This window comes from Lampris incognitus, chromosome 2 (genome assembly GCF_029633865.1).
Source record: "Lampris incognitus isolate fLamInc1 chromosome 2, fLamInc1.hap2, whole genome shotgun sequence".
Lineage (NCBI taxonomy): Eukaryota > Metazoa > Chordata > Actinopteri > Lampriformes > Lampridae > Lampris > Lampris incognitus.
This window is the reverse complement of record NC_079212.1, coordinates 55,308,440-55,334,625: the sequence shown is the minus strand read 5'-3', so window position 1 is coordinate 55,334,625 and position 26,186 is coordinate 55,308,440. Positions and strand designations below refer to the sequence as shown.

Here is a 26,186-nt window from a genome sequence, read left to right as displayed (position 1 = left end):
ATGGAACACAGGTTTTGAGGAGAAGTATGGAACACAGGTTTTGAGGAGCAGTATGGAACACAAGTATTGAGGAGAAGTATGAACCACAGGTATTTAGTAGCAGCATGGAACACAGGTTTTGAGGTGCAGTATGGAACACAGATTTTGAGGAGAAGTATGGACCACAGGTATTTAGTAGCAGCAAGGAACACAGGTTTTGAGGTGCAGTATGGAACACAGATTTTGAGGAGCAGTATCGAACGCATGTTTTGAGGAGCAGTATGGAACACAGGTTTTGAGGAGCAGTATGGAACACAGGTTTTGAGGAGCAGAATGGAACACGTGTTGAGGAGCAGCATGGAACACAGGTTTTGAGGAGCAGCATGGAACACAGGTGTTGAGGAGCAGTATGGAACAAAGGTTTTGAGGAGCAGTATGGAACACAGGTGTTGAGGAGCAATATGGAACACAGGTGTTGAGGAGCAGTATGGAACACAGGTGTTGAGGAGCAGTATTGAACGTGGTTGGGGAGCAGTATGGAACACAGGTTTTGAGGAGAAGTATGGAACACAGGTGTTGAGGAGCAGTATGGAACACAGGTGTTGAGGAGCAGTATTGAACGTGGCTGGGGAGCAGTAGGGAACACAGGTTTTCAGGAGCAGCATGGAACACAGGTTTTGAGGAGCAGTATGGAACACAGGTTTTGAGGAGCAGTATGGAACACATGTTTTGAGTAGCAGTATTGAATGTGGTTGGGGAGCAGTATGGAACACAGGTTTTGAGGAGCACTATGGAACACAGGTATTGAGGAGCAGTATGGAACACAGGTTTTGAGGAGCAGTATGGAACACAGGTTTTGAGGAGCAGAATGGAACACGTGTTGAGGTGTAGCATGGAACACAGGTTTTGAGGAGCAGCATGGAACACAGGTGTTGAGGAGCAGTATGGAACACAGGTGCTGAGGAGCAGTATTGAACGTGGCTGGGGAGCAGTAGGGAACACAGGTTTTCAGGAGCAGCATGGAACACAGGTTTTGAGGAGCAGTATGGAACACAGGTTTTGAGGAGCAGTATGGAACACATGTTTTGAGTAGCAGTATTGAATGTGGTTGGGGAGCAGTATGGAACACAGGTTTTGAGGAGCACTATGGAACACAGGTATTGAGGAGCAGTATGGAACACAGGTTTTGAGGAGCAGTATGGAATACAGGTGTTGAGGAGCAGCATGGAACACAGGTTTAAGGAGCAGCATGGAACACAGGTGTTGAGGAGCAGTTTGGAATAAAGGTTTTGAAGAGCAGCGTGGAACACAGGTGTCGAGGAGCAGTTTGGAACACAGGTTTTTGGGGAGCAGTATGGAACACAGGTTTTGAGGAGCAGCATGGAACACAGGTGTTGAGGAGCAGTATGGAACACAGTTTTTGAGGAGCAGTATGGAACACACGTGTTGAGGAGCAGTATTGAATGTGGTTGGGGAGCAGTATGGAACACAGGTTTTGAGGAGCAGTATGGAACACAGGTGTTGAGGAGCAGTATGGAACACAGGTGTTGAGGAACAGTATTGAACGTGGTTGGGGAGCAGTAGGGAACACGTGTTGAGGAGCAGTATTGAACGTGGTTGGGGAGAAGTATGGAACACAGGTTTTGAGGAGCAGTATGGAACACAGGTTTTAAGGAGCAGTATGGAACACAGGTTTTGAGGAGCAGTATTGAACACAGGTTTTGAGGAGCAGTATGGAACACAGGTTTTGAGGAGCAGTATGGAACACAGGTTTTAAGGAGCAGTATGGAACAAAGATTTTGAGGAGCAGTATGGAACACAGGTTTTGAGGAGCAGTATGGAACACAGGTTTTGAGGAGCAGTATGGAACACAGGTGTTGAGGAGCAGTATGGAACACAGGTTTTGAGGAGCAGTATGGAACACAGGTTTTGAGGAGCAGTATGGAACACAGGTTTTAAGTAGCAGTATGGAACGCAGGTTTTGAGGAGCAGTATTGAACACAGGTTTTGAGGAGCAGTATGGAACACAGGTGTTGAGGAGCAGTATGGAACACATGTTTTGAGTAGCAGTATTGAATGTGGTTGGGGAGCAGTATGGAACACAGGTTTTGAGGAGCAGTATGGAACAAAGGTGTTGAGGAGCAGTATTGAACGTGGTTGGGGAGCAGTATGGAACACAGGTTTTGAGGAGCAGTATGGAACACAGGTTTTAAGGAGCAGTATGGAACACAGGTTTTGAGGAGCAGTATTGAACACAGGTTTTGAGGAGCAGTATGGAACACAGGTTTTGAGGAGCAGTATGGAACACAGGTTTTAAGGAGCAGTATGGAACAAAGGTTTTGAGGAGCAGTATGGAACACAGGTTTTGAGGAGCAGTATGGAACACAGGTTTTGAGGAGCAGTATGGAACACAGGTGTTGAGGAGCAGTATGGAACATGGTTGGGGAGCAGTGTGGAAGACAGGTGTTGAGGAGCGGTAATGAACACAGGTTTTGAGGAGCATTATGGAACACAGGTGTTGAGGAGTGGTATGGAACACAGGTGTTGAGGAGCAGTATGGAACACAGGTGTTGAGAAGCAGTATAGAACGTGGTTGGGGAGCAGTATGGAACACAGGTTTTGTGGAGCGGTATTGAACGTGGTTGGGGAGCAGTATGGAACACAGGTTTTGTGGAACAGTATTGAACGTGGTTGGGGAGAAGTATGGAACACAGGTGTTGAGGAGCAGTATGGAATACAGGTTTTGAGGAGCAGTATGGAACACAGGTTTTGAGGAGAAGTATGGAACACAGGTTTTGAGGAGCAGTATGGAACACAAGTATTGAGGAGAAGTATGAACCACAGGTATTTAGTAGCAGCATGGAACACAGGTTTTGAGGTGCAGTATGGAACACAGATTTTGAGGAGAAGTATGGACCACAGGTATTTAGTAGCAGCAAGGAACACAGGTTTTGAGGTGCAGTATGGAACACAGATTTTGAGGAGCAGTATCGAACGCATGTTTTGAGGAGCAGTATGGAACACAGGTTTTGAGGAGCAGTATGGAACACAGGTTTTGAGGAGCAGAATGGAACACGTGTTGAGGAGCAGCATGGAACACAGGTTTTGAGGAGCAGCATGGAACACAGGTGTTGAGGAGCAGTATGGAACAAAGGTTTTGAGGAGCAGTATGGAACACAGGTGTTGAGGAGCAATATGGAACACAGGTGTTGAGGAGCAGTATGGAACACAGGTGTTGAGGAGCAGTATTGAACGTGGTTGGGGAGCAGTATGGAACACAGGTTTTGAGGAGAAGTATGGAACACAGGTGTTGAGGAGCAGTATGGAACACAGGTGTTGAGGAGCAGTATTGAACGTGGCTGGGGAGCAGTAGGGAACACAGGTTTTCAGGAGCAGCATGGAACACAGGTTTTGAGGAGCAGTATGGAACACAGGTTTTGAGGAGCAGTATGGAACACATGTTTTGAGTAGCAGTATTGAATGTGGTTGGGGAGCAGTATGGAACACAGGTTTTGAGGAGCACTATGGAACACAGGTATTGAGGAGCAGTATGGAACACAGGTTTTGAGGAGCAGTATGGAACACAGGTTTTGAGGAGCAGAATGGAACACGTGTTGAGGTGTAGCATGGAACACAGGTTTTGAGGAGCAGCATGGAACACAGGTGTTGAGGAGCAGTATGGAACACAGGTGCTGAGGAGCAGTATTGAACGTGGCTGGGGAGCAGTAGGGAACACAGGTTTTCAGGAGCAGCATGGAACACAGGTTTTGAGGAGCAGTATGGAACACAGGTTTTGAGGAGCAGTATGGAACACATGTTTTGAGTAGCAGTATTGAATGTGGTTGGGGAGCAGTATGGAACACAGGTTTTGAGGAGCACTATGGAACACAGGTATTGAGGAGCAGTATGGAACACAGGTTTTGAGGAGCAGTATGGAATACAGGTGTTGAGGAGCAGCATGGAACACAGGTTTAAGGAGCAGCATGGAACACAGGTGTTGAGGAGCAGTTTGGAATAAAGGTTTTGAAGAGCAGCGTGGAACACAGGTGTCGAGGAGCAGTTTGGAACACAGGTTTTTGGGGAGCAGTATGGAACACAGGTTTTGAGGAGCAGCATGGAACACAGGTGTTGAGGAGCAGTATGGAACACAGTTTTTGAGGAGCAGTATGGAACACTCGTGTTGAGGAGCAGTATTGAATGTGGTTGGGGAGCAGTATGGAACACAGGTTTTGAGGAGCAGTATGGAACACAGGTGTTGAGGAGCAGTATGGAACACAGGTGTTGAGGAACAGTATTGAACGTGGTTGGGGAGCAGTAGGGAACACAGGTTTTCAGGAGCAGCATGGAACACAGGTTTTGAGGAGCAGTATGGAACACAGGTTTTGAGGAGCAGTATGGAACACATGTTTTGAGGAGCAATATGGAACACAGGTATTGAGGAGCAGTATTGAATGTGGTTGGGGAGCAGTATGGAACACAGGTTTTGAGGAGCACTATGGAACACAGGTATTGAGGAGCAGTATGGAACACAGGTGTTGAGGAGCAGCATGGAAAACAGGTGTTGAGGAGCAGTATGGAACTCAGGTGTTGAGGAGCAGTATTGAACGTGGTTTGGGAGCAGTATGGAACACAGCTTTTGAGGAGCAGTATGGAACACAGGTGTTGTGGAGCAGCATGGAACACAGGTGTTGAGGAGCAGTTTGGAATAAAGGTTTTGAAGAGCAGCGTGGAACACAGGTGTCGAGGAGCAGTTTGGAACACAGGTTTTTGGGGAGCAGTATGGAACACAGGTTTTGAGGAGCAGCATGGAACACAGGTGTTGAGGAGCAGTATGGAACACAGGTTTTGAGGAGCAGTATGGAACACACGTGTTGAGGAGCAGTATTGAATGTGGTTGGGGAGCAGTATGGAACACAGGTTTTGAGGAGCAGTATGGAACACAGGTGTTGAGGAGCAGTATGGAACACAGGTGTTGAGGAACAGTATTGAACGTGGTTGGGGAGCAGTAGGGAACACAGGTTTTCAGGAGCAGCATGGAACACAGGTTTTGAGGAGCAGTATGGAACACAGGTTTTGAGGAGCACTATGGAACACATGTATTGAGGAGCAGTATGGAACACAGGTGTTGAGGAGCAGCATGGAAAACAGGTGTTGAGGAGCAGTATGGAACTCAGGTGTTGAGGAGCAGTATTGAACGTGGTTTGGGAGCAGTATGGAACACAGGTTTTGAGGAGCAGTATGGAACAAAGGTGTTGTGGAGCAGTATGGAACACAGGTGTTGAGGAGCAGTATGGAACACAGGTTTTGAGGATTAGTATGGAACACAGTTTTGAGGAGCAGTATGGAACACAGGTTTTGAGGAGCAGTATGGAACACAGGTGTTGAGGAGCAGTATTGAACGTGGTTGGGGAGCAGTATGGAACACAGGTTTTGAGGAGCAGTATGGAACACAGGTTTTAAGGAGCAGTATGGAACACAGGTTTTGAGGAGCAGTATGGAACACAGGTTTTGAGGAGCAGTATGGAACACAGGTTTTGAGGAGCAGTATGGAACACAGGTTTTAAGGAGCAGTATGGAACACAGGTTTTGAGGAGCAGTATGGAACACAGGTTTTGAGGAGCAGAATGGAACACGTGTTGAGGTTTAGCATGGAACACAGGTTTTGAGGAGCAGCATGGAACACAGGTGTTGAGGAGCAGCATGGAACACAGGTTTTGAGGAGCAGTATGGAACACAGGTGTTGAGGAGCAATATGGAACACAGGTGTTGAGGAGCAGTATGGAACACAGGTGTTGAGGAGCAGTATTGAACGTGGTTGGGGAGAAGTATGGAACACAGGTTTTGAGGAGCAGTATGGAACACAGGTGTTGAGGAGCAGTATGGAACACAGGTGTTGAGGAGCAGTATTGAACGTGGTTGGGGAGCAGTAGGGAACACAGGTTTTCAGGAGCAGCATGGAACACAGGTTTTGAGGAGCAGTATAGAACACAGGTTTTGAGGAGCAGTATGGAACACATGTTTTGAGTAGCAGTATTGAATGTGGTTGGGGAGCAGTATGGAACACAGGTTTTGAGGAGCACTATGGAACACAGGTATTGAGGAGCAATATGGAACACAGTTGTTGAGGAGCAGTATGGAACACAGGTTTTGAGGAGCAGTATGAAACATAGGTTTTGAGCAGCATTATGGAACGCAGGTTTTGAGGAGCAGCATGAAACACAGGTTTTAAGGAGCAGCATGGAACACAGGTGTTGAGGAGCAGTTTGGAATACAGGTTTTGAAGAGTAGCGTGGAACACAGGTGTTGAGGAGCAGTATGGAACACAGGTTTTGAGGAGCAGAATGGAACACGTGTTGAGGAGCAGCATGGAACACAGGTTTTGAGGAGCAGCATGGAACACAGGTGTTGAGGAGCAGTATGGAACACAGGTTTTGAGGAGCAGTATGGAACACAGGTGTTGAGGAGCAATATGGAACAAAGGTGTTGAGGAGCAGTATGGAACACAGGTGTTGAGGAGCAGTATGGAACACAGGTGTTGAGGAGCAGTATGGAACACAGGTGTTGAGGAACAGTATTGAACGTGGTTGGGGAGCAGTAGGGAACACAGGTTTTCAGGAGCAGCATGGAACACAGGTTTTGAGGAGCAGTATGGAACACAGGTTTTGAGGAGCACTATGGAACACATGTATTGAGGAGCAGTATGGAACACAGGTGTTGAGGAGCAGCATGGAAAACAGGTGTTGAGGAGCAGTATGGAACTCAGGTGTTGAGGAGCAGTATTGAACGTGGTTTGGGAGCAGTATGGAACACAGGTTTTGAGGAGCAGTATGGAACAAAGGTGTTGTGGAGCAGTATGGAACACAGGTGTTGAGGAGCAGTATGGAACACAGGTTTTGAGGATTAGTATGGAACACAGTTTTGAGGAGCAGTATGGAACACAGGTTTTGAGGAGCAGTATGGAACACAGGTGTTGAGGAGCAGTATTGAACGTGGTTGGGGAGCAGTATGGAACACAGGTTTTGAGGAGCAGTATGGAACACAGGTTTTAAGGAGCAGTATGGAACACAGGTTTTGAGGAGCAGTATGGAACACAGGTTTTGAGGAGCAGTATGGAACACAGGTTTTGAGGAGCAGTATGGAACACAGGTTTTAAGGAGCAGTATGGAACACAGGTTTTGAGGAGCAGTATGGAACACAGGTTTTGAGGAGCAGAATGGAACACGTGTTGAGGTTTAGCATGGAACACAGGTTTTGAGGAGCAGCATGGAACACAGGTGTTGAGGAGCAGTATGGAACACAGGTTTTGAGGAGCAGTATGGAACACAGGTGTTGAGGAGCAATATGGAACACAGGTGTTGAGGAGCAGTATGGAACACAGGTGTTGAGGAGCAGTATTGAACGTGGTTGGGGAGAAGTATGGAACACAGGTTTTGAGGAGCAGTATGGAACACAGGTGTTGAGGAGCAGTATGGAACACAGGTGTTGAGGAGCAGTATTGAACGTGGTTGGGGAGCAGTAGGGAACACAGGTTTTCAGGAGCAGCATGGAACACAGGTTTTGAGGAGCAGTATAGAACACAGGTTTTGAGGAGCAGTATGGAACACATGTTTTGAGTAGCAGTATTGAATGTGGTTGGGGAGCAGTATGGAACACAGGTTTTGAGGAGCACTATGGAACACAGGTATTGAGGAGCAATATGGAACACAGTTGTTGAGGAGCAGTATGGAACACAGGTTTTGAGGAGCAGTATGAAACATAGGTTTTGAGCAGCATTATGGAACGCAGGTTTTGAGGAGCAGCATGAAACACAGGTTTTAAGGAGCAGCATGGAACACAGGTGTTGAGGAGCAGTTTGGAATACAGGTTTTGAAGAGTAGCGTGGAACACAGGTGTTGAGGAGCAGTATGGAACACAGGTTTTGAGGAGCAGAATGGAACACGTGTTGAGGAGCAGCATGGAACACAGGTTTTGAGGAGCAGCATGGAACACAGGTGTTGAGGAGCAGTATGGAACACAGGTTTTGAGGAGCAGTATGGAACACAGGTGTTGAGGAGCAATATGGAACAAAGGTGTTGAGGAGCAGTATGGAACACAGGTGTTGAGGAGCAGTATTGAACGTGGTTGGGGAGCAGTATGGAACACAGGTTTTGAGGAGCAGTATGGAACACAGGTGTTGGGGAGCAGTATGGAACACAGGTGTTGAGGAGCAGTATTGAACGTGGTTGGGGAGCAGTAGGGAACACAGGTTTTCAGGAGCAGCATGGAACAGAGGTTTTGAGGAGCAGTATGGAACACAGGTTTTGAGGAGCAGTATGGAACACAGGTTTAAGGAGCAGCATGGAACACAGGTGTTGAGGAGCAGTTTGGAATACAGGTTTTGAAGAGCAGCGTGGAACACAGGTGTTGAGGAGCAGTTTGGAACACAGGTTTTTGGGGAGCAGTATGGAACACAGGTTTTGAGGAGCAGCATGGAACACAGGTGTTGAGGAGCAGTATGGAACACAGGTTTTGAGGAGCAGTATGGAACACAGGTGTTGAGGAGCAGTATTGAACGTGGTTGGGGAGCAGTATGGAACACAGGTTTTGAGGAGCAGTATGGAACACAGGTTTTAAGGAGCAGTATGGAACACAGGTTTTGAGGAGCAGTATTGAACACAGGTTTTGAGGAGCAGTATGGAACACAGGTTTTGAGGAGCAGTATGGAACACAGGTTTTAAGGAGCAGTATGGAACAAAGGTTTTGAGGAGCAGTATGGAACACAGGTTTTGAGGAGCAGTATGGAACACAGGTTTTGAGGAGCAGTATGGAACACAGGTGTTGAGGAGCAGTATGGAACACAGGTTTTGAGGAGCAGTATGGAACACAGGTTTTGAGGAGCAGTAATGAACACAGGTTTTGAGGAGCAGTATGGAACACAGGTTTTAAGGAGCAGCATGGAACGCAGGTTTTGAGGAGCAGTATTGAACACAGGTTTTGAGGAGCAGTATGGAACACAGGTTTTAAGGAGCAGTATGGAACACAGGTTTTGAGGAGCAGTATGGAACACAGGTTTTGAGGAGCAGAATGGAACACGTGTTGAGGTTTAGCATGGAACACAGGTTTTGAGGAGCAGCATGGAACACAGGTGTTGAGGAGCAGTATGGAACACAAGTTTTGAGTAGCAGTATTGAATGTGGTTGGGGAGCAGTATGGAACACAGGTTTTGAGGAGCAGTATGGAACAAAGGTGTTGAGGAGCAGTATTGAACGTGGTTGGGGAGCAGTATGGAACACAGGTTTTGAGGAGCAGTATGGAACACAGGTTTTAAGGAGCAGTATGGAACACAGGTTTTGAGGAGCATTATTGAACACAGGTTTTGAGGAGCAGTATGGAACACAGGTGTTGAGGAACAGTATTGAACGTGGTTGGGGAGCAGTAGGGAACACAGGTTTTCAGGAGCAGCATGGAACACAGGTTTTGAGGAGCAGTATGGAACACAGGTTTTGAGGAGCAGTATGGAACACATGTTTTGAGGAGCAATATGGAACACAGGTATTGAGGATCAGTATTGAATGTGGTTGGGGAGCAGTATGGAACACAGGTTTTGAGGAGCACTATGGAACACATGTATTGAGGAGCAGTATGGAACACAGGTGTTGAGGAGCAGCATGGAAAACAGGTGTTGAGGAGTAGTATGGAACTCAGGTGTTGAGGAGCAGTATTGAACGTGGTTTGGGAGCAGTATGGAACACAGGTTTTGAGGAGCAGTATGGAACAAAGGTGTTGTGGAGCAGTATGGAACACAGGTGTTGAGGAGCAGTATGGAACACAGGTTTTGAGGATTAGTATGGAACACAGTTTTGAGGAGCAGTATGGAACACAGGTTTTGAGGAGCAGTATGGAACACAGGTGTTGAGGAGCAGTATTGAACGTGGTTGGGGAGCAGTATGGAACACAGGTTTTGAGGAGCAGTATGGAACACAGGTTTTAAGGAGCAGTATGGAACACAGGTTTTGAGGAGCAGTATGGAACACAGGTTTTGAGGAGCAGTATGGAACACAGGTTTTGAGGAGCAGTATGGAACACAGGTTTTAAGGAGCAGTATGGAACACAGGTTTTGAGGAGCAGTATGGAACACAGGTTTTGAGGAGCAGAATGGAACACGTGTTGAGGTTTAGCATGGAACACAGGTTTTGAGGAGCAGCATGGAACACAGGTGTTGAGGAGCAGTATGGAACACAGGTTTTGAGGAGCAGTATGGAACACAGGTGTTGAGGAGCAATATGGAACACAGGTGTTGAGGAGCAGTATGGAACACAGGTGTTGAGGAGCAGTATTGAACGTGGTTGGGGAGAAGTATGGAACACAGGTTTTGAGGAGCAGTATGGAACACAGGTGTTGAGGAGCAGTATGGAACACAGGTGTTGAGGAGCAGTATTGAACGTGGTTGGGGAGCAGTAGGGAACACAGGTTTTCAGGAGCAGCATGGAACACAGGTTTTGAGGAGCAGTATTGAACACAGGTTTTGAGGAGCAGTATGGAACACATGTTTTGAGTAGCAGTATTGAATGTGGTTGGGGAGCAGTATGGAACACAGGTTTTGAGGAGCACTATGGAACACAGGTATTGAGGAGCAATATGGAACACAGTTGTTGAGGAGCAGTATGGAACACAGGTTTTGAGGAGCAGTATGAAACAGGTTTTGAGCAGCATTATGGAACACAGGTTTTGAGGAGCAGTAGGGAACACAGGTTTTCAGGAGCAGCATGGAACAGAGGTTTTGAGGAGCAGTATGGAACACAGGTTTTGAGGAGCAGTATGGAACACAGGTTTAAGGAGCAGCATGGAACACAGGTGTTGAGGAGCAGTTTGGAATACAGGTTTTGAAGAGCAGCGTGGAACACAGGTGTTGAGGAGCAGTTTGGAACACAGGTTTTTGGGGAGCAGTATGGAACACAGGTTTTGAGGAGCAGCATGGAACACAGGTGTTGAGGAGCAGTATGGAACACAGGTTTTGAGGAGCAGTATGGAACACAGGTGTTGAGGAGCAGTATTGAACGTGGTTGGGGAGCAGTATGGAACACAGGTTTTGAGGAGCAGTATGGAACACAGGTTTTAAGGAGCAGTATGGAACACAGGTTTTGAGGAGCAGTATTGAACACAGGTTTTGAGGAGCAGTATGGAACACAGGTTTTGAGGAGCAGTATGGAACACAGGTTTTAAGGAGCAGTATGGAACAAAGGTTTTGAGGAGCAGTATGGAACACAGGTTTTGAGGAGCAGTATGGAACACAGGTTTTGAGGAGCAGTATGGAACACAGGTGTTGAGGAGCAGTATGGAACACAGGTTTTGAGGAGCAGTATGGAACACAGGTTTTGAGGAGCAGTAATGAACACAGGTTTTGAGGAGCAGTATGGAACACAGGTTTTAAGGAGCAGTATGGAACGCAGGTTTTGAGGAGCAGTATTGAACACAGGTTTTGAGGAGCAGTATGGAACACAGCTGTTGAGGAGCAGTATGGAACACAAGTTTTGAGTAGCAGTATTGAATGTGGTTGGGGAGCAGTATGGAACACAGGTTTTGAGGAGCAGTATGGAACAAAGGTGTTGAGGAGCAGTATTGAACGTGGTTGGGGAGCAGTATGGAACACAGGTTTTGAGGAGCAGTATGGAACACAGGTTTTAAGGAGCAGTATGGAACACAGGTTTTGAGGAGCAGTATTGAACACAGGTTTTGAGGAGCAGTATGGAACACAGGTTTTGAGGAGCAGTATGGAACACAGGTTTTAAGGAGCAGTATGGAACAAAGGTTTTGAGGAGCAGTATGGAACACAGGTTTTGAGGAGCAGTATGGAACACAGGTTTTGAGGAGCAGTATGGAACACAGGTGTTGAGGAGCAGTATGGAACATGGTTGGGGAGCAGTGTGGAAGACAGGTGTTGAGGAGCAGTAATGAACACAGGTTTTGAGGAGCAGTATGGAACACAGGTGTTGAGGAGTGGTATGGAACACAGGTGTTGAGGAGCAGTATGGAACACAGGTGTTGAGGAGCAGTATAGAACGTGGTTGGGGAGCAGTATGGAACACAAGTTTGGTGGAGCAGTATTGAACGTGGTTGGGGGGCAGTATGGAACACAGGTTTTGTGGAGCAGTATTGAACGTGGTTGGGGAGAAGTATGGAACACAGGTGTTGAGGAGCAGTATGGAATACAGGTTTTGAGGAGAAGTATGGAACACAGGTTTTGAGGAGCAGTATGGAACACAGGTTTTGAGGAGAAGTATGGAACACAGGTTTTGAGGAGCAGTATGGAACACAAGTATTGAGGAGAAGTATGAACCACAGGTATTTAGTAGCAGCATGGAACACAGGTTTTGAGGTGCAGTATGGAACACAGATTTTGAGGAGAAGTATGGACCACAGGTATTTAGTAGCAGCAAGGAACACAGGTTTTGAGGTGCAGTATGGAACACAGATTTTGAGGAGCAGTATCGAACGCATGTTTTGAGGAGCAGTATGGAACACAGGTTTTGAGGAGCAGTATGGAACACAGGTTTTGAGGAGCAGAATGGAACACGTGTTGAGGAGCAGCATGGAACACAGGTTTTGAGGAGCAGCATGGAACACAGGTGTTGAGGAGCAGTATGGAACACAGGTTTTGAGGAGCAGTATGGAACACAGGTGTTGAGGAGCAATATGGAACACAGGTGTTGAGGAGCAGTATGGAACACAGGTTTTGAGGAGAAGTATGGAACACAGGTGTTGAGGAGCAGTATGGAACACAGGTGTTGAGGAGCAGTATTGAACGTGGCTGGGGAGCAGTAGGGAACACAGGTTTTCAGGAGCAGCATGGAACACAGATTTGAGGAGCAGTATGGAACACAGGTTTTGAGGAGCAGTATGGAACACATGTTTTGAGTAGCAGTATTGAATGTGGTTGGGGAGCAGTATGGAACACAGGTTTTGAGGAGCACTATGGAACACAGGTATTGAGGAGCAGTATGGAACACAGGTTTTGAGGAGCAATATGGAATACAGGTGTTGAGGAGCAGCATGGAACACAGGTTTAAGGAGCAGCATGGAACACAGGTGTTGAGGAGCAGTTTGGAATACAGGTTTTGAAGAGCAGCGTGGAACACAGGTGTCGAGGAGCAGTTTGGAACACAGGTTTTTGGGGAGCAGTATGGAACACAGGTTTTGAGGAGCAGCATGGAACACAGGTGTTGAGGAGCAGTATTGAATGTGGTTGGGGAGCAGTATGGAACACAGGTTTTGAGGAGCAGTATGGAACACAGGTGTTGAGGAGCAGTATGGAACACAGGTGTTGAGGAACAGTATTGAACGTGGTTGGGGAGCAGTAGGGAACACAGGTTTTCAGGAGCAGCATGGAACACAGGTTTTGAGGAGCAGTATGGAACACAGGTTTTGAGGAGCAGTATGGAACACATGTTTTGAGGAGCAATATGGAACACAGGTATTGAGGAGCAGTATTGAATGTGGTTGGGGAGCAGTATGGAACACAGGTTTTGAGGAGCACTATGGAAGACAGGTATTGAGGAGCAGTATGGAACACAGGTGTTGAGGAGCAGCATGGAACACAGGTGTTGAGGAGCAGTATGGAACTCAGGTGTTGAGGAGCAGTATTGAACGTGGTTAGGGAGCAGTATGGAACACAGGTTTTGAGGAGCAGTATGGAACACAGGTGTTGTGGAGCAGTATGGAACACAGGTGTTGAGGAGCAGTATGGAACACAGGTTTTGAGGATTAGTATGGAACATAGTTTTGAGGAGCAGTATGGAACACAGGTTTTGAGGAGCAGTATGGAACACAGGTGTTGAGGAGCAGTATTGAACGTGGTTGGGGAGCAGTATGGAACACAGGTTTTGAGGAGCAGTATGGAACACAGGTTTTAAGGAGCAGTATGGAACACAGGTTTTGAGGAGCAGTATTGAACACAGGTTTTGATGAGCAGTATGGAACACAGGTTTTGAGGAGCAGCATGGAACACAGGTTTTAAGGAGCAGAATGGAACAAAGGTTTTGAGGAGCAGTATGGAACACAGGTTTTGAGGAGCAGTATGGAACACAGGTTTTGAGGAGCAGAAGGGAACACGTGTTGAGGAGCAGCATGGAACACAGGTTTTGAGGAACAGCATGGAACAAAGGTTTTGAGGAGCAGTATGGAACACAGGTTTAAGGAGCAGCATGGAACACAGGTGTTGAGGAGCAGTTTGGAATACAGGTTTTGAAGAGCAGCGTGGAACACAGGTGTTGAGGAGCAGTTTGGAACACAGGTTTTTGGGGAACAGTATGGAACACAGGTTTTGAGGAGCAGGATGGAACACAGGTGTTGAGGAGCAGTATGGAACACACGTGTTGAGGAGCAGTATTGAATGTGGTTGGGGAACAGTATGGAACACAGGTTTTGAGGAGCAGTATGGAACACAGGTGTTGAGGAGCAGTATGGAACACAGGTGTTGAGGAATAGTATTGAACGTGGTTGGGGAGCAGTAGGGAACACAGGTTTTCAGGAGCAGCATGGAACACAGGTTTTGAGGAGCAGTATGGAACACAGGTTTTGAGGAGCAGTATGGAACACATGTTTTGAGGAGCAGTATGGAACACATGTTTTGAGGAGCAATATGGAACACAGGTATTGAGGAGCAGTATTGAATGTGGTTGGGGAGCAGTATGGAACACAGGTTTTGAGTAGCACTATGGAACACAGGTATTGAGGAGCAGTATGGAACACAGGTGTTGAGGAGCAGCATGGAACACAGGTGTTGAGGAGCAGTATGGAACTCAGGTGTTGAGGAGCAGTATTGAACGTGGTTAGGGAGCAGTATGGAACACAGGTTTTGAGGAGCAGTATGGAACACAGGTGTTGTGGAGCAGTATGGAACACAGGTGTTGAGGAGCAGTATGGAACACAGGTTTTGAGGATTAGTATGGAACACAGTTTTGAGGAGCAGTATGGAACACAGGTTTTGAGGAGCAGTATGGAACACAGGTGTTGAGGAGCAGTATTGAACGTGGTTGGGGAGCAGTATGGAACACAGGTTTTGAGGAGCAATATGGAACACAGGTTTTAAGGAGCAGTTTGGAACACAGGTTTTTGGGGAACAGTATGGAACACAGGTTTTGAGGAGCAGGATGGAACACAGGTGTTGAGGAGCAGTATGGAACACACGTGTTGAGGAGCAGTATTGAATGTGGTTGGGGAACAGTATGGAACACAGGTTTTGAGGAGCAGTATGGAACACAGGTGTTGAGGAGCAGTATGGAACACAGGTGTTGAGGAACAGTATTGAACGTGGTTGGGGAGCAGTAGGGAACACAGGTTTTCAGGAGCAGCATGGAACACAGGTTTTGAGGAGCAGTATGGAACACAGGTTTTGAGGAGCAGTATGGAACACATGTTTTGAGGAGCAGTATGGAACACATGTTTTGAGGAGCAATATGGAACACAGGTATTGAGGAGCAGTATTGAATGTGGTTGGGGAGCAGTATGGAACACAGGTTTTGAGGAGCACTATGGAACACAGGTATTGAGGAGCAGTATGGAACACAGGTGTTGAGGAGCAGCATGGAACACAGGTGTTGAGGAGCAGTATGGAACTCAGGTGTTGAGGAGCAGTATTGAACGTGGTTAGGGAGCAGTATGGAACACAGGTTTTGAGGAGCAGTATGGAACACAGGTGTTGTGGAGCAGTATGGAACACAGGTGTTGAGGAGCAGTATGGAACACAGGTTTTGAGGATTAGTATGGAACACAGTTTTGAGGAGCAGTATGGAACACAGGTTTTGAGGAGCAGTATGGAACACAGGTGTTGAGGAGCAGTATTGAACGTGGTTGGGGAGCAGTATGGAACACAGGTTTTGAGGAGCAGTATGGAACACAGGTTTTAAGGAGCAGTATGGAACACAGGTTTTGAGGAGCAGTATTGAACACAGGTTTTGATGAGCAGTATGGAACACAGGTTTTGAGGAACAGCATGGAACACAGGTTTTAAGGAGCAGCATGGAACACAGGTGTTGAGGAGCAGTTTGGAATACAGGTTTTGAAGAGCAGCGTGGAACACAGGTGTTGAGGAGCAGTTTGGAACACAGGTTTTTGGGGAACAGTATGGAACACAGGTTTTGAGGAGCAGGATGGAACACAGGTGTTGAGGAGCAGTATGGAACACACGTGTTGAGGAGCAGTATTGAATGTGGTTAGGGAACAGTATGGAACACAGGTTTTGAGGAGCAGTATGGAACACAGGTGTTGAGGAGCAGTATGGAACACAGGTGTTGAGGAACAGTATTGAACGTGGTTGGGGAGCAGTAGGGAACACAGGTTTTCAGGAGCAGCATGGAACACAGGTTTTGAGGAGCAGTATGGAACACAGGTTTTGAGGAGCAGTATGGAACACATGTTTTGAGGAGCAGTATGGAACACATGTTTTGAGGAGCAATATGGAACACAGGTATTGAGGAGCAGTATTGAATGTGGTTGGGGAGCAGTATGGAACACAGGTTTTGAGGAGCACTATGGAACACAGGTATTGAGGAGCAGTATGGAACACAGGTGTTTAGGAGCAGCATGGAACACAGGTGTTGAGGAGCAGTATGGAACTCAGGTGTTGAGGAGCAGTATTGAACGTGGTTAGGGAGCAGTATGGAACACAGGTTTTGAGGAGCAGTATGGAACACAGGTGTTGTGGAGCAGTATGGAACACAGGTGTTGAGGAGCAGTATGGAACACAGGTTTTGAGGATTAGTATGGAACACAGTTTTGAGGAGCAGTATGGAACACAGGTTTTGAGGAGCAGTATGGAACACAGGTGTTGAGGAGCAGTATTGAACGTGGTTGGGGAGCAGTATGGAACACAGGTTTTGAGGAGCAGTATGGAACACAGGTTTTAAGGAGCAGTATGGAACACAGGTTTTGAGGAGCAGTATTGAACACAGGTTTTGATGAGCAGTATGGAACACAGGTTTTGAGGAGCAGCATGGAACACAGGTTTTAAGGAGCAGAATGGAACAAAGGTTTTGAGGAGCAGTATGGAACACAGGTTTTGAGGAGCAGTATGGAACACAGGTTTTGAGGAGCAGAATGGAACACGTGTTGAGGAGCAGCATGGAACACAGGTTTTGAGGAGCAGCATGGAACAAAAGTTTTGAGGAGCAGTATGGAACACAGGTTTAAGGAGCAGCATGGAACACAGGTGTTGAGGAGCAGTTTGGAATACAGGTTTTGAAAAGCAGCGTGGAACACAGGTGTTGAGGAGCAGTTTGGAACACAGGTTTTTGGGGAGCAGTATGGAACACAGGTTTTGAGGAGCAGCATGGAACACAGGTGTTGAGGAGCAGTATGGAACACAGGTTTTGAGGAGCAGTATGGAACACAGGTGTTGAGGAGCAGTATTGAACACAGGTTTTGAGGAGCAGTATGGAACACAGGTTTTGAGGAGCAGTATGGAACACAGGTTTTAAGGAGCAGTATGGAACAAAGGTTTTGAGGAGCAGTATGGAACACAGGTTTTGAGGAGCAGTATGGAACACAGGTTTTGAGGAGCAGTATGGAACACAGGTGTTGAGGAGCAGTATGGAACATGGTTGGGGAGCAGTGTGGAAGACAGGTGTTGAGGAGCAGTAATGAACACAGGTTTTGAGGAGCAGTATGGAACACAGTTGTTGAGGAGTGGTATGGAACACAGGTGTTGAGGAGCAGTATGGAACACAGGTGTTGAGGAACAGTATTGAACGTGGTTGGGGAGCAGTAGGGAACACAGGTTTTCAGGAGCAGCATGGAACACAGGTTTTGAGGAGCAGTATGGAACACAGGTTTTGAGGAGCAGTATGGAACACATGTTTTGAGGAGCAGTATGGAACACATGTTTTGAGGAGCAATATGGAACACAGGTATTGAGGAGCAGTATTGAATGTGGTTGGGGAGCAGTATGGAACACAGGTTTTGAGGAGCACTATGGAACACAGGTATTGAGGAGCAGTATGGAACACAGGTGTTGAGGAGCAGCATGGAACACAGGTGTTGAGGAGCAGTATGGAACTCAGGTGTTGAGGAGCAGTATTGAACGTGGTTAGGGAGCAGTATGGAACACAGGTTTTGAGGAGCAGTATGGAACACAGGTGTTGTGGAGCAGTATGGAACACAGGTGTTGAGGAGCAGTATGGAACACAGGTTTTGAGGATTAGTATGGAACACAGTTTTGAGGAGCAGTATGGAACACAGGTTTTGAGGAGCAGTATGGAACACAGGTGTTGAGGAGCAGTATTGAACGTGGTTGGGGAGCAGTATGGAACACAGGTTTTGAGGAGCAGTATGGAACACAGGTTTTAAGGAGCAGTATGGAACACAGGTTTTGAGGAGCAGTATTGAACACAGGTTTTGATGAGCAGTATGGAACACAGGTTTTGAGGAACAGCATGGAACACAGGTTTTAAGGAGCAGCATGGAACACAGGTGTTGAGGAGCAGTTTGGAATACAGGTTTTGAAGAGCAGCGTGGAACACAGGTGTTGAGGAGCAGTTTGGAACACAGGTTTTTGGGGAACAGTATGGAACACAGGTTTTGAGGAGCAGGATGGAACACAGGTGTTGAGGAGCAGTATGGAACACACGTGTTGAGGAGCAGTATTGAATGTGGTTAGGGAACAGTATGGAACACAGGTTTTGAGGAGCAGTATGGAACACAGGTGTTGAGGAGCAGTATGGAACACAGGTGTTGAGGAACAGTATTGAACGTGGTTGGGGAGCAGTAGGGAACACAGGTTTTCAGGAGCAGCATGGAACACAGGTTTTGAGGAGCAGTATGGAACACAGGTTTTGAGGAGCAGTATGGAACACATGTTTTGAGGAGCAGTATGGAACACATGTTTTGAGGAGCAATATGGAACACAGGTATTGAGGAGCAGTATTGAATGTGGTTGGGGAGCAGTATGGAACACAGGTTTTGAGGAGCACTATGGAACACAGGTATTGAGGAGCAGTATGGAACACAGGTGTTTAGGAGCAGCATGGAACACAGGTGTTGAGGAGCAGTATGGAACTCAGGTGTTGAGGAGCAGTATTGAACGTGGTTAGGGAGCAGTATGGAACACAGGTTTTGAGGAGCAGTATGGAACACAGGTGTTGTGGAGCAGTATGGAACACAGGTGTTGAGGAGCAGTATGGAACACAGGTTTTGAGGATTAGTATGGAACACAGTTTTGAGGAGCAGTATGGAACACAGGTTTTGAGGAGCAGTATGGAACACAGGTGTTGAGGAGCAGTATTGAACGTGGTTGGGGAGCAGTATGGAACACAGGTTTTGAGGAGCAGTATGGAACACAGGTTTTAAGGAGCAGTATGGAACACAGGTTTTGAGGAGCAGTATTGAACACAGGTTTTGATGAGCAGTATGGAACACAGGTTTTGAGGAGCAGCATGGAACACAGGTTTTAAGGAGCAGAATGGAACAAAGGTTTTGAGGAGCAGTATGGAACACAGGTTTTGAGGAGCAGTATGGAACACAGGTTTTGAGGAGCAGAATGGAACACGTGTTGAGGAGCAGCATGGAACACAGGTTTTGAGGAGCAGCATGGAACAAAAGTTTTGAGGAGCAGTATGGAACACAGGTTTAAGGAGCAGCATGGAACACAGGTGTTGAGGAGCAGTTTGGAATACAGGTTTTGAAAAGCAGCGTGGAACACAGGTGTTGAGGAGCAGTTTGGAACACAGGTTTTTGGGGAGCAGTATGGAACACAGGTTTTGAGGAGCAGCATGGAACACAGGTGTTGAGGAGCAGTATGGAACACAGGTTTTGAGGAGCAGTATGGAACACAGGTGTTGAGGAGCAGTATTGAACGTGGTTGGGGAGCAGTATGGAACACAGGTTTTGAGGAGCAGTATGGAACACAGGTTTTAAGGAGCAGTATGGAACACAGGTTTTGAGGAGCAGTATTGAACACAGGTTTTGAGGAGCAGTATGGAACACAGGTTTTGAGGAGCAGTATGGAACACAGGTTTTAAGGAGCAGTATGGAACAAAGATTTTGAGGAGCAGTATGGAACACAGGTTTTGAGGAGCAGTATGGAACACAGGTTTTGAGGAGCAGTATGGAACACAGGTGTTGAGGAGCAGTATGGAACACAGGTTTTGAGGAGCAGTATGGAACACAGGTTTTGAGGAGCAGTATGGAACACAGGTTTTAAGTAGCAGTATGGAACGCAGGTTTTGAGGAGCAGTATTGAACACAGGTTTTGAGGAGCAGTATGGAACACAGGTGTTGAGGAGCAGTATGGAACACATGTTTTGAGTAGCAGTATTGAATGTGGTTGGGGAGCAGTATGGAACACAGGTTTTGAGGAGCAGTATGGAACAAAGGTGTTGAGGAGCAGTATTGAACGTGGTTGGGGAGCAGTATGGAACACAGGTTTTGAGGAGCAGTATGGAACACAGGTTTTAAGGAGCAGTATGGAACACAGGTTTTGAGGAGCAGTATTGAACACAGGTTTTGAGGAGCAGTATGGAACACAGGTTTTGAGGAGCAGTATGGAACACAGGTTTTAAGGAGCAGTATGGAACAAAGGTTTTGAGGAGCAGTATGGAACACAGGTTTTGAGGAGCAGTATGGAACACAGGTTTTGAGGAGCAGTATGGAACACAGGTGTTGAGGAGCAGTATGGAACATGGTTGGGGAGCAGTGTGGAAGACAGGTGTTGAGGAGCAGTAATGAACACAGGTTTTGAGGAGCAGTATGGAACACAGTTGTTGAGGAGTGGTATGGAACACAGGTGTTGAGGAGCAGTATGGAACACAGGTGTTGAGGAGCAGTAGAGAACGTGGTTGGGGAGCAGTATGGAACACAGGTTTTGTGGAGCGGTATTGAACGTGGTTGAGGAGCAGCATGGAACACAGGTGTTGAGGAGCAGTTTGGAATACAGGTTTTGAAGAGCAGCGTGGAACACAGGTGTTGAGGAGCAGTTTGGAACACAGGTTTTTGGGGAACAGTATGGAACACAGGTTTTGAGGAGCAGGATGGAACACAGGTGTTGAGGAGCAGTATGGAACACACGTGTTGAGGAGCAGTATTGAATATGGTTGGGGAACAGTATGGAACACAGGTTTTGAGGAGCAGTATGGAACACAGGTGTTGAGGAGCAGTATGGAACACAGGTGTTGAGGAACAGTATTGAACGTGGTTGGGGAGCAGTAGGGAACACAGGTTTTCAGGAGCAGCATGGAACACAGGTTTTGAGGAGCAGTATGGAACACAGGTTTTGAGGAGCAGTATGGAACACATGTTTTGAGGAGCAGTATGGAACACATGTTTTGAGGAGCAATATGGAACACAGGTATTGAGGAGCAGTATTGAATGTGGTTGGGGAGCAGTATGGAACACAGGTTTTGAGGAGCACTATGGAACACAGGTATTGAGGAGCAGTATGGAACACAGGTGTTGAGGAGCAGCATGGAACACAGGTGTTGAGGAGCAGTATGGAACTCAGGTGTTGAGGAGCAGTATTGAACGTGGTTAGGGAGCAGTATGGAACACAGGTTTTGAGGAGCAGTATGGAACACAGGTGTTGTGGAGCAGTATGGAACACAGGTGTTGAGGAGCAGTATGGAACACAGGTTTTGAGGATTAGTATGGAACACAGTTTTGAGGAGCAGTATGGAACACAGGTTTTGAGGAGCAGTATGGAACACAGGTGTTGAGGAGCAGTATTGAACGTGGTTGGGGAGCAGTATGGAACACAGGTTTTGAGGAGCAGTATGGAACACAGGTTTTAAGGAGCAGTATGGAACACAGGTTTTGAGGAGCAGTATTGAACACAGGTTTTGATGAGCAGTATGGAACACAGGTTTTGAGGAGCAGCATGGAACACAGGTTTTAAGGAGCAGAATGGAACAAAGGTTTTGAGGAGCAGTATGGAACACAGGTTTTGAGGAGCAGTATGGAACACAGGTTTTGAGGAGCAGAATGGAACACGTGTTGAGGAGCAGCATGGAACACAGGTTTTGAGGAGCAGCATGGAACAAAGGTTTTGAGGAGCAGTATGGAACACAGGTTTAAGGAACAGCATGGAACACAGGTGTTGAGGAGCAGTTTGGAATACAGGTTTTGAAAAGCAGCGTGGAACACAGGTTTTGAGGAGCAGTTTGGAACACAGGTTTTTGGGGAGCAGTATGGAACACAGGTTTTGAGGAGCAGCATGGAACACAGGTGTTGAGGAGCAGTAAGGAACACAGGTTTTGAGGAGCAGTATGGAACACAGGTGTTGAGGAGCAGTATTGAACGTGGTTGGGGAGCAGTATGGAACACAGGTTTTGAGGAGCAGTATGGAACACAGGTTTTAAGGAGCAGTATGGAACACAGGTTTTGAGGAGTAGTATTGAACACAGGTTTTGAGGAGCAGTATGGAACACAGGTTTTGAGGAGCAGTATGGAACACAGGTTTTGAGGAGCAGTATGGAACAAAGATTTTGAGGAGCAGTATGGAACACAGGTTTTGAGGAGCAGTATGGAACACAGGTTTTGAGGAGCAGTATGGAACACAGGTGTTGAGGAGCAGTATGGAACACAGGTTTTGAGGAGCAGTATGGAACACAGGTTTTGAGGAGCAGTATGGAACACAGGTTTTAAGTAGCAGTATGGAACGCAGGTTTTGAGGAGCAGTATTGAACACAGGTTTTGAGGAGCAGTATGGAACACATGTTTTGAGTAGCAGTATTGAATGTGGTTGGGGAGCAGTATGGAACACAGGTTTTGAGGAACAGTATGGAACAAAGGTGTTGAGGAGCAGTATTGAACGTGGTTGGGGAGCAGTATGGAACACAGGTTTTGAGGAGCAGTATGGAACACAGGTTTTAAGGAGCAGTATGGAACACAGGTTTTGAGGAGCAGTATTGAACACAGGTTTTGAGGAGCAGTATGGAACACAGGTTTTGAGGAGCAGTATGGAACACAGGTTTTAAGGAGCAGTATGGAACAAAGGTTTTGAGGAGCAGTATGGAACACAGGTTTTGAGGAGCAGTATGGAACACAGGTTTTGAGGAGCAGTATGGAACACAGGTGTTGAGGAGCAGTATGGAACATGGTTGGGGAGCAGTGTGGAAGACAGGTGTTGAGGAGCAGTAATGAACACAGGTTTTGAGGAGCAGTATGGAACACAGTTGTTGAGGAGTGGTATGGAACACAGGTGTTGAGGAGCAGTATGGAACACAGGTGTTGAGGAGCAGTATAGAACGTGGTTGGGGAGCAGTATGGAACAAAGGTTTTGTGGAGCGGTATTGAACGTGGTTGGGGAGCAGTATGGAACACAGGTTTTGTGGAGCAGTATTGAACGTGGTTGGGGAGAAGTATGGAACACAGGTGTTGAGGAGCAGTATGGAATACAGGTTTTGAGGAGCAGTATGGAACACAGGTTTTGAGGAGAAGTATGGAACACAGGTTTTGAGGAGCAGTATGGAACACAAGTATTGAGGAGAAGTATGAACCACAGGTATTTAGTAGCAGCATGGAACACAGGTTTTGAGGTGCAGTATGGAACACAGATTTTGAGGAGAAGTATGGACCACAGGTATTTAGTAGCAGCAAGGAACACAGGTTTTGAGGTGCAGTATGGAACACAGATTTTGAGGAGCAGTATCGAACGCATGTTTTGAGGAGCAGTATGGAACACAGGTTTTGAGGAGCAGTATGGAACACAGGTTTTGAGGAGCAGAATGGAACACGTGTTGAGGAGCAGCATGGAACACAGGTTTTGAGGAGCAGCATGGAACACAGGTGTTGAGGAGCAGTATGGAACAAAGGTTTTGAGGAGCAGTATGGAACACAGGTGTTGAGGAGCAATATGGAACACAGGTGTTGAGGAGCAGTATGGAACACAGGTGTTGAGGAGCAGTATTGAACGTGGTTGGGGAGCAGTATGGAACACAGGTTTTGAGGAGAAGTATGGAACACAGGTGTTGAGGAGCAGTATGGAACACAGGTGTTGAGGAGCAGTATTGAACGTGGCTGGGGAGCAGTAGGGAACACAGGTTTTCAGGAGCAGCATGGAACACAGGTTTTGAGGAGCAGTATGGAACACAGGTTTTGAGGAGCAGTATGGAACACATGTTTTGAGTAGCAGTATTGAATGTGGTTGGGGAGCAGTATGGAACACAGGTTTTGAGGAGCACTATGGAACACAGGTATTGAGGAGCAGTATGGAACACAGGTTTTGAGGAGCAGTATGGAACACAGGTTTTGAGGAGCAGAATGGAACACGTGTTGAGGTGTAGCATGGAACACAGGTTTTGAGGAGCAGCATGGAACACAGGTGTTGAGGAGCAGTATGGAACACAGGTTTTGAGGAGCAGTATGGAACACAGGTGTTGAGGAGCAATATGGAACACAGGTGTTGAGGAGCAGTATGGAACACAGGTGTTGAGGAGCAGTATTGAACGTGGTTGGGGAGCAGTATGGAACACAGGTTTTGAGGAGCAGTATGGAACACAGGTGTTGAGGAGCAGTATGGAACACAGGTGTTGAGGAGCAGTATTGAACGTGGTTGGGGAGCAGTAGGGAACACAGGTTTTCAGGAGCAGCATGGAACACAGGTTTTGAGGAGCAGTATTGAACACAGGTTTTGAGTAGCAGTATGGAACACATGTTTTGAGTAGCAGTATTGAATGTGGTTGGGGAGCAGTATGGAACGCAGGTTTTGAGGAGCAGCATGAAACACAGGTTTTAAGGAGCAGCATGGAACACAGGTGTTGAGGAGCAGTTTGGAATACAGGTTTTGAAGAGTAGCGTGGAACACAGGTGTTGAGGAGCAGTATGGAACACAGGTTTTGAGGAGCAGAATGGAACACGTGTTGAGCAGCAGCATGGAACACAGGTTTTGAGGAGCAGCATGGAACACAGGTGTTGAGGAGCAGAATGGAACACAGGTTTTGAGGAGCAGTTTGGAATACAGGTTTTGAAGAGCAGCGTGGAACACAGGTGTTGAGGAGCAGTTTGGAACACAGGTTTTTGGGGAGCAGTATGGAACACAGGTTTTGAGGAGCAGCATGGAACACAGGTGTTGAGGAGCAGTATGGAACACAGGTTTTGAGGAGCAGTATGGAACACAGGTGTTGAGGAGCAGTATTGAACGTGGTTGGGGAGCAGTATGGAACACAGGTTTTGAGGAGCAGTATGGAACACAGGTTTTAAGGAGCAGTATGGAACACAGGTTTTGAGGAGCAGTATTGAACACAGGTTTTGAGGAGCAGTATGGAACACAGGTTTTGAGGAGCAGTATGGAACACAGGTTTTAAGGAGCAGTATGGAACAAAGGTTTTGAGGAGCAGTATGGAACACAGGTTTTGAGGAGCAGTATGGAACACAGGTTTTGAGGAGCAGTATGGAACACAGGTGTTGAGGAGCAGTATGGAACACAGGTTTTGAGGAGCAGTATGGAACACAGGTTTTGAGGAGCAGTAATGAACACAGGTTTTGAGGAGCAGTATGGAACACAGGTTTTAAGGAGCAGTATGGAACGCAGGTTTTGAGGAGCAGTATTGAACACAGGTTTTGAGGAGCAGTATGGAACACAGGTGTTGAGGAGCAGTATGGAACACATGTTTTGAGTAGCAGTATTGAATGTGGTTAGGGAGCAGTATGGAACACAGGTTTTGAGGAGCAGTATGGAACAAAGGTGTTGAGGAGCAGTATTGAACGTGGTTGGGGAGCAGTATGGAACACAGGTTTTGAGGAGCAGTATGGAACACAGGTTTTAAGGAGCAGTATGGAACCCAGGTTTTGAGGAGCAGTATTGAACACAGGTTTTGAGGAGCAGTATGGAACACAGGTTTTGAGGAGCAGTATGGAACACAGGTTTTAAGGAGCAGTATGGAACAAAGGTTTTGAGGAGCAGTATGGAACACAGGTTTTGAGGAGCAGTATGGAACACAGGTGTTGAGGAGCAGTATGGAACATGGTTGGGGAGCAGTGTGGAAGACAGGTGTTGAGGAGCAGTAATGAACACAGGTTTTGAGGAGCAGTATGGAACACAGGTTTTGAGGAGTGGTATGGAACACAGGTGTTGAGGAGCAGCATGGAACACAGGTGTTGAGGAGCAGTATAGAACGTGGTTGGGGAGCAGTATGGAACACAGGTTTTGTGGAGCAGTATTGAACGTGGTTGGGGAGCAGTATGGAACACAGGTTTTGTGGAGCAGTATTGAACGTGGTTGGGGAGAAGTATGGAACACAGGT

General features: G+C 46.9%; 1 protein-coding gene across 1 annotated transcript in view; it reads left to right on the top strand.

Moving 5' to 3' along the window:
- htr6 (5-hydroxytryptamine (serotonin) receptor 6) overlaps positions 1-26,186 on the top strand; it is a 1,179,750-nt gene that overhangs the window by 829,117 nt on the left and 324,447 nt on the right. The gene's annotated exons all lie outside the window — the stretch shown is intronic.